Here is a 13,171-nt window from a genome sequence, read left to right as displayed (position 1 = left end):
AAGAACCATAGGGCAGAAGTAAGACCTACCTACATTTCTTCCAAACTTTGTAAACTAAAGAATAGATGCAAAATCAAGAACTTATGCAAAATGTAACAAAGTATTTTCAAAGATGTCTAAACATTCACCCTTCAGGTTAAATTCAGTTTAAACAGCAAGAAATGGCTAATCAAATGAAAAATGTCCGCTTTTATACGACAAATCAATGATAATAAGTATTGAAAAAAAAACAGTTTTTCTTACTAGAAAGAAGAAATATAATGAACAAACATTGGTCCTAGTGGGGCTTGAACCTACGCCTTCCTGAAAAATTAGTTAAAGCAGCCTATGGTAGGAATGGAATACTTTTCAAAAAAAGGAGGTACACTATTACGGGTCCGGCAATTTTCCTAATTATCGTATTAGGAAGGAACAGGACTAGACCATAATCATTAACAGTCCGGTTTATAGTGGTATTCCCTCATACCGACAAGAAAATCACCCCATCTGATCAGTGTTCATACATTCATAAATGTGTTTGTGTATGTGTGTGGGTGGGGAGGGGGTTGCAAATCGATGTATAGATGTTGTGTTTGCTACCTTTATACTTTATCTGATATTATGTCCCTCAATGTTTATTATTGCTTCTTTATAAACATATATAAACGGTTATGGCACGCCAATTGCCCAATTATAACGTGAACCCAGACTCATGATCGAATCAAAGTACTGAAAGTACAGCAAGGCTGGCTACCACAAAACACTGAATGAAAATTGTGCGGGAAAGATGTTTGCAAAATCTTAGATATTATGGCTTTTCCATATCAAACTAAGGCGAGCAAAGAGTATTGTTGTAATGAACCATCTTGATTAACTTGTGCATCAAAGTAAAAGTTCAATCGAGAAACCTAGTTTATCGGACGTAAACATGGGTTCAAGAGAGTAAACTATAGTTTACGCCCGTTATCCTGTGTGTTCGCTCGAAAATTTATGTTAGTATTCGATAATCCTAGTTTTTCGACCAAGAATGTAATTATTTGATAATTTGATTGCCGATAACCATTGTTTACGGACGTGAACCTATGTTTACGACCATGAACTAGGGTTTACGAGCGTGAACCATAGTTTACGAACTTGAACCTAGGTTTACGTTCGAAAAACTTGGTTTCTCGAACAAAACTATGATTTTTGGTCATTATCCTATGTTCAGAGCGTAAACCTATGTTTACGGTCGTAAACCCATGTTCACGGTCGTAAACGTAAGTTCTTGATCGTTAACATATGTTCACGTTCGTAAACTATGGTTTACACTCGTGAACCCTGGTTTACTCCCGTAAACATAGGTCAACGCTCGTGAACTTAGAATAACGCCCGAAATTCAAAGTTCAATTGAAAAATCTAGTTGAAACATGGGTTCACGGGCGTGTTTTCGCTCGAAAATATGGGTATGTGTTAGAAAAACCTGGTTTTACATTCGAAAACCCTAGTTTATCTATTGTTAATCCTAGTTTTTCGACCGTGAACCTGGGTTCACGTTATTATTGAACAATTGGCGTACCATAACCGTTTATATATGTTTCTAAAGAAGCGTAAAAACTTGAGGACTTTAATCAGAAAAATATAAAGGTAACAAACCTCATCTATTTTTTCGATATGAAATCCCCCCCCCCCCCCCCCCACAACACACACTACGCCGCAAACACAACATACACACACATCATGATAATTATGAAACTGATCAGATGCGGGCGTTTTTTCTTGCGATGAGGGAAATTTGGGCCGAACCCGGTAAAAACCCGAACTTTTAATGATTATTGTTTAGTCACGTTCCTTTCCCCTATACATGGTTGGGAAAACTGACGTACCCGTAAAAATTACCATGTTTTGTGGTAGCCACCTTTCTGTATTTTCATACTTTGATTTCTATGTAATTGAAAATCTAAATTTCAGGGTTAAAATATCGTGCATCTTATTTTTGATAATTAAGTAACGATACTGAAATTTTTAAATATACCAACCTGTTTTACAAAATTTTCTGTAGCTTTAATGTCAGTTTGTATATTACTTTCCTTTTTATATCTGACTTTAAATTTTAATTGATATTTTTTAAAAAATAAATTTTTAAAAACTCAAATATTTCTTTTTAAAATTATTGCTATTTATTCTCCCTTTTTTTGTTTCTAGTTTTTTTATGTTTTTCGATCGTCCCTATTGTCTTTTTTTTCTATTATTTTTACCTTCAACAAATAACACTTTTTAAACTCTTAAATTGTCCCCCCAGTATATTTTTGATGTTGGGAAGTACCATGTAATTAGAGTCGTTTTAAAACCAGACAGCTAAAATTGCAATCTTTAGACTACGTAGGGTAGCAGCTCGAAATAAAAACACCAAAAACATTAAAAATGTGATATTTTTTTTTGCAAAAATTTGTCATTTTTCAAATTCTAACAAATACCCTTTTTCCAATTTTTGCTTTCCGGGTTTCAGATATTTTTTTTTTAGAGAAAAAATTAACAAAAAAAGCTCACGTCGGGGCCCATGTAGTGGGGAGAGGGAGTAGCACATTAGACTGGCTCCCGCCCTATTTTGTTCTATTACATTTATCTGTTTTCTCTTTAAAGGGGGAAAGTAACCCCAGCAGTTGTTTTCTACTTGATTTTTTTATTCCCCCTGGCTCCAAACAGATAAAATTGGTGCATTTCGAGGTTTAAAAATTTTTTTTAAAAAAGATTTCAGTATTTTTATAAAACAATACCCATGCAGCAGGGGCCGGGCATGGTACTTGTAGAAGGCGGTACCTGGAAGTTTTAAAATTACATTTTAAATGACGGCTCGGTGCTTTTTGGGGACTAGTTTCAGAGCCCCCCCTTTTACTTTTACTCGTCAACACTATTTTCCATCGTTAGTCTGGTCGGGCCCACCTTTTGGGAAAGATTGCTTTATTTATTTAAAAAGATTGCCTACTTTCTCTTATTTCGTAACACGTCAGACTAAGAAATATCAATATAAAAAAGTATCAGAAAAAAATTCCCCGCCCGGATTGGCAGCGCCGTATTTCATATAAGTTGAAAAAACAAAATGGAAAATTAGTTTTTAACACAAAAAAAAAAAAAAAAAAAATTTTGTTTTTAAATGTAAGATCAAACATCTTTATCCGTTGAACAGCATATCAAAAAAAATTTCGCGGGGAATAGGGACGACCCCCCCCCCCGCCCCACCACCCCCTCCCCCCACCCCCCCCATTTCCCTCAAAAAACCCCCCAACCCCCCACCCCTGCCCCCCCTCGCTTTTTGGGGCCCCCTTTAATTCTATAATTGTATTAAATTTTCTTTTCTTTCCCGTTAAAAACTATGTTTATCAATTATTTTTTTGGGTTTTTACAATAATCTTTTTCAAGATTTTTTTAACAGAATCAAAGCGGGTTTTTCTCTTGATAAAATTGTACGTGGCATGGGATTTTGCCGAGGGGGGGGGGGGGGGGGGGGGGGGGGGGGGGGGGGGGGGGGGGGGGGGGGGGGGGGGGGGGGGGGGGGGGGGGGAAACAGTCTTTCCTTCGCGAAGGCAATAGTGAAAAAACTCGAGAAGGAATTTTGGGACACTGAAGGTTATTTTATTTTCTCTATAACTGTAAAACCGATGATTTTTTTTTAGATACAAATTATAGTGATCACAACGATTTTTGTTAATGATTATCATGTTTTTTTTTTTCGCCGTATGTGTGCTAAATGCCCAAAAATTGAAAAAAAAAAAAATAATAAAAGAAAAAATACTTTAGATACTTTTCTGAAAATTCAAAACCAATTTGCGAAAAATTAAAAATTTGCTAATACGGGGATAAATTAAAATGCAAACAAAATGTAACTTTTTATTTTTTACACGACGACAAGACTGTCTTCTTTCGCATAGGGGGTAAGATAAGAAGACTTCGAAACACCGAAAATCGGGTCACCGGAAAATTTCTAAGGGCTGGGGGCCCGGTAAAATTTTTTTTTAGTTAGCCTAGGGCATGTCATGCCGAGAGATAGGGGGCAATAAGTTATTCTTGCAACCGTTTCATGTTAAGATGCATATTTCGAACCTTTGAAATTCCCAAAACAATGCATTTCATTAAAAAGTTTTTTTTAGTAAAAGCGAAAAAACTTTTTGGAATGTTTTACAGAAATGTATGCTTTTCTTAAAAGAATCATATAAACTTTATAAACCTGGTTTTCCCAAATAATGTAAAATAAACAAAAATTAATACTTACTTAGTTCGCTGCTAATTAAAGAAAAAGATAGAGAGAAAATCTCACTCGATCTTTAATCTGCCTATGAAGTAACTGGAAAATAAAGTTCGCTTAGACGCGTTAATTGAATTGCTCGTGTAATTTGTTATCAAATATTTTAACATTTAGCCTTCGGGACGTCAGTGATTCTACTTTTCCCACCATGCAGATAAAAGATCGCCTGACATCCATGCAGTTTGTTCAGACGGCCGTTTGTCTTTCCAGTATTTTTTTTATTAAGCACTATTTTACATCATTATACTTCACTTTTTCGTTCTAAGGTAAATTTATTAATTTTAATCAGGGTCCCAAAGATTTTTTTAAATCTCCCGGTTTTAAATTTTGGGCTGATAAAAAAAAAAAAAACGGATGAGGGTTCGAATAAAAATTTTTAGTTCAAAGTTAACTTAATACATCAAACTTCTTTTAGCTATAATGGGTTTTAAAATTAATACAATTTTTAAAAGAATCACAGGGCAATAGTTTTGCTTAAATATATATTTATATTTCTTTTTATTAGTGAATGAAGGAGGTGTAAAAACACGAACAAATTAACAGTGTTTTTCTTTTACCATTTTTCATTTCTTCAAAGTAAACAGTATAAAACGATTTAAGTGAATAAAAAAAAATTCTTCAAAAGTGTGACAGATCAGAAAAAAACATTATCGCAACGGGGGGGCTACCATATTCCTGGGGATTTTTACAACCCTGATAGAGGGAAAATGGAAGTTAGGGGAAAAAAGAGCGAGAAGGACGATTATTTTTTGTTTATTATGTTCCACTATTCCAAAACACTTTAGAAATATTTCCAAACTAACAATATGAGACCGATGATGACCCTTTCCGCAAACACCCCCAACTTATTGCTTTTATCAGCGTTATTAATTGTAATTAACAGAAGTGCAATTAGCACAGCAGGGATCCCGCTAGACATAAAAAGTGTGTGAAAGGGAATAGAAAGTTTTTAATTTTTTTCAGTGAATGTAAAGAAAAATGAGAAAAATACAAATAAAAAAAAATAATGTTTTATGAAAATAATACGAATAATACGAATAAACAAAAGGGTAAGGTGAAAACCCGATCATTGGGTTTTTATTGACATACAATAGCTGAAAAAATCCTAATAATTAAACGGTATTACCAGTAAATTTATCATTTATATACTTTTATTGCAAAAAGGAAAAGCTAAATGTCATAAAATGCAGTCTTTGTTACAAAAATTTTAACATAATGAGAAAGAATCAACAATATCTATATATGGATTTTTTTTTCATAAAGTAATGCTCCATTTTAAATACAAAAACCCCACACGGTTTTTTTGTAAAAAATGTAATATTACATTTTCTGAAAGCATAAAACAATTAGGTTGTAAACCCAGTTTCTTTTCAAAATTAAATTTTCAGTTTGGCACATCTCAAAAAATAAACAACCATGAATTATGATATCAATCCCAATAAAATGACAAGACTGAATTAATTTTTTTTCAAAAAATTTATAACACAACCCCAGAAAAAAAACTCGGACATTCCAAAATTTTTTTTTCTTTTAAAGGAATGGGTCACTTTGAAATGATTTTTTAAAAAAGAAAATTTAAAAAGGTTGGGTATCGAAAACACAATTATCCTTTTTTACTTGATAATATCAAATTTTTCATTATAAATCAATAAAATGAAAAAAAAATTTTGAAACAAATAAAGCACATATTTTATAATTCGGATCCGTCCATAAATCATATTTCCTTTTTTTTTAAACGTTAGTTTGCAAAAAATGCCGGTTCCCAAAACGCCCATCGCCCCCCCTTTTGGATCACGGGTCTGAAATGCGAGTTTCGCCCTACCGGGGGTCTTTGGCCAAAACTGCTGCTAACCTGTCATTGGACCAAAACAAAAAAGGCGGGCATGACTCCCATATCTAATAATTTTGAAATTTGTCACAGTAGGGGAAAAACATAATTGATTTTAATTTTTCGCATGATTTATCAAACGGCGGGTTTTTGATTTTCCTTTTTCATAATTTTGATATATATTTACAACCTCTCGCAAGTGACCTCGGGCGGATATTTCGACCCGTTTCGTAAAACATATTTTTAATTATTTTTGTTTTGTTGTTGTTTGTTTTTTCTTTGTTTTTTTAGTCGTTTATTTAAACTTAATTTCCGTGATTGTGTTTCAGTTTCACCAGTACATAAATCTTTTTTACCCAAAAATCGGGGGTCATCCCTTTAATAGACGTTCTGGTACCTTACCCTTACTTTGGGACGAGTCTAATATGAAAGATCGAGAAATGCGCCCCCCCAACTTTAATAATTAAAATGATAAAATCTTTTTAAAATTCAAAAAAATTTAAAAAATTATTATTAGTACCTGAGACCTTCAAAAAACTCGGGGGTCCAAATTTTTACCGTTTTACACAAGTTTTTTCATTACATGCTCCCCTTTCATTGTGACCGACCTGGTCCAAGTTAAATTTGTTTGAAAGACAAATTTACTAAAATAACACTTTCAGAAACAAAAAAAAATCCCTTGACCCGGGCCCGGGACATAATTAGTATTTCCACTTTTCTTCGCATTTTCCTTTGAGAAAGCTTCAAAATACGGGGAGTTTTTTTTTATCAGGAGGTGATGATTTAAATTGCTTTTTATAAAAAAATTAATTTTAAAGACCCAAGTTTATGAAACGTGAATCTGAAAGTAAACATTCTGTGATCAGTTACATGTTTTACTGAGAACAAACTGTAGATCTATTAATTGATTTTGTTCAAGTGGGAATTTTTAAAAAAAAAATTTTAAAAATTAGCCCTTTGTTTAAGAGTTCATTGGTTGTTTACATAATATAATGAGTGCAACGCAATTTTTAAAACATTGATTATGTAACACTTTGCCCTTGGGACCAACGTACGCAAAAACGTTCATATATTTTTTTTTGCTTGGTGTCGTGGATGCGAGATCGACTCCGACAAATCCCTAAACCTTTTCTGTCAAGACGGCAAAAGGGCACTTTTTGATGAAGAACATTTTAATGTTGATTTTAAAACCCATATTTGAATTTTTTACCCAGCGTTCAAATATTTTAAACCTTTTGTCCGCGTTATTTTATTTTTAAATTAAACCAAGTCAAATTATCCGAATAATTAAAACAGTGTTTTTGTACTTCTTTTTTTTAACTAATTTCAGTATAAAAAAGCGTAAAGTCAAAACCCCGAACCCAAAATACAAGAATTTAAGGCGTCAACTTTTGATCCAATCAATCCCCTTCAACTGTTTAGTTTTTGTGGCACAAAACCCCCTGATGGAATTTCGTGTAACCCAAAAAAATTACTCGGTACTTCCTTTTTAACGAATTTTGGGAAAGTGCTATTTTTTAAATTTTTGAATAATTTAAAGTAATGTTTTAATTTTATAAAATAAATTTGAAAAATGGTTTTGGCTCAAATATTTTACACATTTTTAAAAATCTCCCTTTAAAATAGCAATAGATAGCAATTTTACTTTCCCCCTATTTTTTACTAATGAAAAAATTTGGGTATTTACAATTATCTACTTTGTTACTTGTATGCCAAAATGACGACTGGGTTACACATTGAACCAAAAATGTATGGGGGCTTGTAATACACCCCACAAAAAAAAAAAAAAAAAAAAAAAAAAAAATGTAATTTAACTTTCTATTGGTTTTGAGGACCAATCACACAAAAACTAAAATATGTTGTGATCAAAAATCAAAAAAAATTTTAATAAATAACTGTGAATCATATAATAGTACTGGGCCCCCTTCCTGCTTTGCACTGTCCCCTTTTTTGTACGGAAAGGGAGGTGACCAACGTAAACAAAGGCTTACAATCGACGTACACCCGCCAAAAATTTTGTAATACTTTTCAAATAAAAGAACCCGCCACTTACAAAAAGCTAAAGGTTTCCAGGGGAAAACTTGGGAAAAATTAAAAAATAAATAAAGGAGGTAAAAAAATCAATGATGCATATTGTTTATTTTTTGCCTAATTCAATTTTTTTTTTTGAAACATCTTAAAGGGTTTGTTAAAAAATTTTAATAGGAAAACCCCAAAATTTAAAGGGAAAAAGTAAGATAAAAAAAACCTGTTTTCTGTGTCGGTAAAATGGTATAAAAGAAAAGCTTATAAAAACTATTACTTCTAAAAAAAATACTAGATTTAAAAACCTTCCCAGTTCGGGGGAGGGGACAGCGCAGTTAAAATTGTTCAACGCTTAATAAAAAAGCATAAAAATTTTTTTATGCAAATAAAAATTTGCTTAATATTAAAAAACATGGAAAACAATTCTTTAGTTATGTGGACAACAAAGACGATAGGATGTTACCGTCTGGGGGATTTTAACCCCGGGCGCTTTGCGCGGGGATAAATTGTTTTGACATAAATTAAATACTTTGAGCAAATTTTCATTTTTTTTGGGGGCAAATATTTCTTTGAAAGCGGTATTATAAAAGATAAAACCCTGCATATCGCCAGTATGAATATTAAAAATTTTCTAAGAAAAATAGAAAATTTCCCAAAATAAGAATATTTTCCTACTCAAATTTCCGCTTATAGTTTCTGCCCGCCTAGGTGAAATGTTAACAAAATTTTGGGAAATCATAACCATATTTTAAAAAAACTTGGGGCCATAAACTTTTAAACAATCAATTTTAAAAAGCGATGCCCACTAAAAATCAGGGCGAGGCTGTCAGAAAAGAAATAAACGATTATGTTTTCCGGTTGAAACATTCATTTTAATCCCATCTTTTTTTAGTATTCTTGTCTCGTCAGGAAATTTTCAAAAATCCAAAACTTTTACTCGCTTTCTCTCAAGAAATTGCATATTTTTAAAAAGATGCCTACTGCCTCCTACCAAGGCATTTTGCAAAAAAATTTTAAAAAGGGCAACAAGTAAAATACCAGAATTTAAAACATTCGTTCGCTTACATTAAAAAATACAATTATTCTTTTTTTAATCCATATCCTACACATTAATATAAAAGACAATTTTTTAAAATTTTTGGGTTATTTCGAAAGGTATCCAATTATTATCGCGTTTCTCGTGCAGTAATTAAGTTGCCCCTTTAAATTAACTGTAATTTCTTTGTGCTAAGCGGCTACACCCGTTTTTAAATTTTTTTTGTCTTACGTTTTTTTCACTAATGCCTTTTACCTTTTATAAATGTTGATGCCTGTTTATTTGTATATATTGTTTAGAGAAGAGCAAAATTTAGGGTTTGGGCAGATTCCCAAAAAAAATTAAGGGTTGAAATTTTATGTAAATTTATATAGATTATGTTTCGCCCAGGATTTCATTACCAAAAAAAGGGGAAAAACGAGTCTGAGCGAAATCTCTTATTTCTATAGCCGTACGTCACCAATTATTGAATTTTAACAAATCCCACCGCAGTGTTTAATTGCCCGTTTGCAAAGAACCGGGGCATGCGAATCCGTGTCCGTCGGACCTTCACCCTGAATAACGTCGTTTTTTTAGTTCCTTTTTTGTTCTCATAAAAACAAAAAAACCGGGTATAAATTATCAACACCAATTTTTTTTAGACAACAACGAATAACGTACCATTAGTTAATATTTTAAATCTCATAGGGATGGGACATCTGATTTGACCACCCGAGGAAAATCTACTTACTTATCGCACTGTTGGTTCGGCAAGACTTTTAATTACCACGTTCCGTTTTGACTATATATTTTTTCCGGCTGAAATTATTCGTTAAAAACACTGCTATCAAAATGGTCCACTTTTTGAAACCCCCTAGAAATTGGGCGAAATACGTATACATTTTCGTAGTCGTGACATTTCTATTTACGCCGAAAAGGTTACTATTTACGTCACCGGAGTGCACGCTGTTTTAGACAAGCTTTTGTTCCAGGGAAAGAAGGAAATCTATACCCCGGAGTCTTAGACAAAATTACATCATCAGCATTTAATTTAAAACAAAAGGGAAAAAAGCACTATTAACTATAGGGTACGGAATCCGGTTAGTGCCACACTGAATTCATTTTTCGCCCTTTAGGGGAGAGGCACGACATTGCGACGCGACGGACGATAAGTGCAACGACACACGACATTTTTTTAAATTTTAAAAGTCTAATTTGCGCTAGGTTGTTCATTTTCGAGTTCGTCGTGTGTTGCATAGAAATTGTGGTCGTGTCGTGGTTTTGCGTTTAGTTGTCGTGTGTCCACTTAGAACGCGACACACGACATTCAACGCAAATGTCGCGAAATTATTTCATGTCGAGGTAATTTTTTTAGGGGACACATGACAATCAAAAGCGAAAAACAACACACGCACGAATTGAACGGACGGGTGACAATGTACAAAGACACCCCAGCTTTAAAAAATTTGAATTGCATTTTCATTTTGGCTTTTACAAAAAATGTGGGGAGTAAAAATTGCGTGCCGTTGTCCATTGTCGAGTAAGTGTTTGTGTCGTGTTGAATGTTTGGTTTTGTGTGTGTCGCGTTGATTGTGTGTTCCCCTAAAACATGAAACGACTTCAACAGACACACAAATGTACAACGACACTCGACATCATATCGCGCAAATGTGTGAAATTGTGACTGTCGACTTAAATTGCTTAAACCGACAAACGCATTTAACGCGACACACGACAAGAGCAATGACACACGACGTCTATCGCGCAAATACGCGGAATTGTCGATTCGAGGAATTAGTCAAAATGCTGTTTTATATGTTTTTTTTAAAACAGTCATTTTTAATAAAATTACACAAAAAGGGACATTAAAAATCGAATAAAAGCTCAGGCATTTGAAACTAATCAAGAACATTTCTAAAGGATAGTGCAAAGGCTCAAACCCCACCCTTAGGGCGCCTCAGGGTTCAACATGGGTGCCAAGATGTCAAAAAGGAAAAAAAAATGCACGAAAAAAACCCTTTTTTTTTCTTCTAAAATATTTTTTCTCAACTTAGGCTCTAAGTAACACGCTTTTTGGGGAATATCAATTTTTCTATTTTTTTCCGTCGTACCATCTGTAGATAGCTATAGGGACCCTATCGTAACTTGGTCGCATTTTTTCGAAAAAATTCACCAATTAATTTTTCTATAAAACTTAAAATAAATATCAAACAAAAATTTTTTTTTTGATTTTTTCATTCAGAGCTGATGAGCCCTTTTTTCGCATGCCTGGAATAATTATCAATAGGACGACGGCAAAAAATTTCGAATTTTTTTTCATGTCCGCACGCATTATGATAATTTTCATACATTAAGATAATTTCTTCAATTTTTTAACCGGATATACCAGGTCAATATATCACGGGCGCACCAGCTTGTTTTTAGTCACGCCATTTCTTTTAATTAGTAGTTGGAAATATGTCTAACCCAATAAAAAAAAACCCTTTTTTTTCACACGGGAACATTTGCTAACTTTTTTCCATTTTTTTTCCTAAATAAAAGCTGTAAAATAAAGGGAAAAAACTAAAAGGGGTTTTAAAATATTTTCTTTGGTAAATAACAGCAAATAAAAACTTATTTGAAGAAAATACAAACCTTAAAAATTTTGTGACAAAAAGACAACATTTTTTCATCCGCATATGTAAACTAGGAAAAAACGTATTTTTGTGCTTTTCTTACGGAAAAAGTCCGTGTTTTTTATTAAACCCCAAAAAATTGTAAAATTTCGAAACCAAGACATTTTTAATAAATAACTTTTATAAATTAAACTTAAATTTTCTAAACAGAATTTTTAAATTTTTTATTTTTTCCACCCACGTTTTTCGCGGAGGGCGCTCAAAAAAATCATTTTTTGTGAAAAAAAACATCTTCAATATCAAATAAGGGATGGGCCTTTTCGGAGGATCAATTATTTCATAACCTTGGTCCCATTTTAAAAAAGATACTTTTTTGTAACTGGCAACCGTACCTTGAGAAAAAAGGCCCCGTAGGGTTTGAACCCCCTCGGTAGGGGGTCAGGTCATATCAAAATCCGGGAATACTCTCAATATAAACGTTTTTAGAGCAGTCAAACGTCCCAAAAACTCAAGATTACCTTCACTGAGTCCCGTGACAAACCTTGGAGCAATTTCACGGCTCAACGGGTCGGACCCCTACTTTATATAACAAAATTAGGCAATTTCTGATACCCATGTCCTGATGGCAATATATGGACTTGTAAGTAGCTTTAAAGTAAAGCTAAAACTCTCAAAAATATTTATATAGGTATAGGTAGGACCTGGGGGTGAGAACTCAAAAAGGTCAAAATCTTTCAATGTCATTATCAGCTGAAAAATTTATATTTTAAATTTTCAATACCGTCCTCCCTGTATTAAGCCCTGCACTTTTGGCTCACCCCCGCTTTATGAACAGGGCTTTAATTTTGTAGCCAGGACCCTGCCTTGTCGCCACGTGAAAAAGCGGGACAAGTTTAGGTCAAAATGGACCCAAATGGGCGAAAAAATTCCAGCATGGCCCAAAAAGCCTTTTAACCCTACCTTTTTCCGTATATGACCTGCCCCGACCTCAAGGGCTTCTCCGGATACTTTTAAATGGTCTAAAACAAAGCCAAAACCCCCCCCCAAAAAATGTATGATATAGGTAATCAACTGGGAAAAGGGCTAACCCTGTCGAAAAAACCCATTAGATATTTCAAAATGAACTTAGAAAAACCAAATGGGAAATTTACATGTCCGCCCTGACCCCCCACGGGAAACCCAAGTACTTTGGGCGTGATCTCAATTGAAAGCGGGAAAGAGTACTACACACCAGCTAATACGGTATAATGTATAACAGGGGGGAAATTGCAGTTACTTGCGGAGAACAGATTTAAAAAAGAAATAGATATTTAAAAGATTTCCAAAGTTTTTTTTGTCAAGTTGTTTTTTAAAATAGTTCGTAAAATTAAAGGGGGTAATTACTTTTCGTATGAAACTTTTTTCTTAGATTGATTTTTAATTTCATA

This window comes from Mercenaria mercenaria, chromosome 11 (assembly GCF_021730395.1).
Source record: "Mercenaria mercenaria strain notata chromosome 11, MADL_Memer_1, whole genome shotgun sequence".
In the NCBI taxonomy this organism is placed as follows: Eukaryota; Metazoa; Mollusca; class Bivalvia; order Venerida; family Veneridae; genus Mercenaria; species Mercenaria mercenaria.
The sequence above is the reverse complement of the archived record's forward strand: the minus strand, read 5'-3'. Positions refer to the sequence as shown.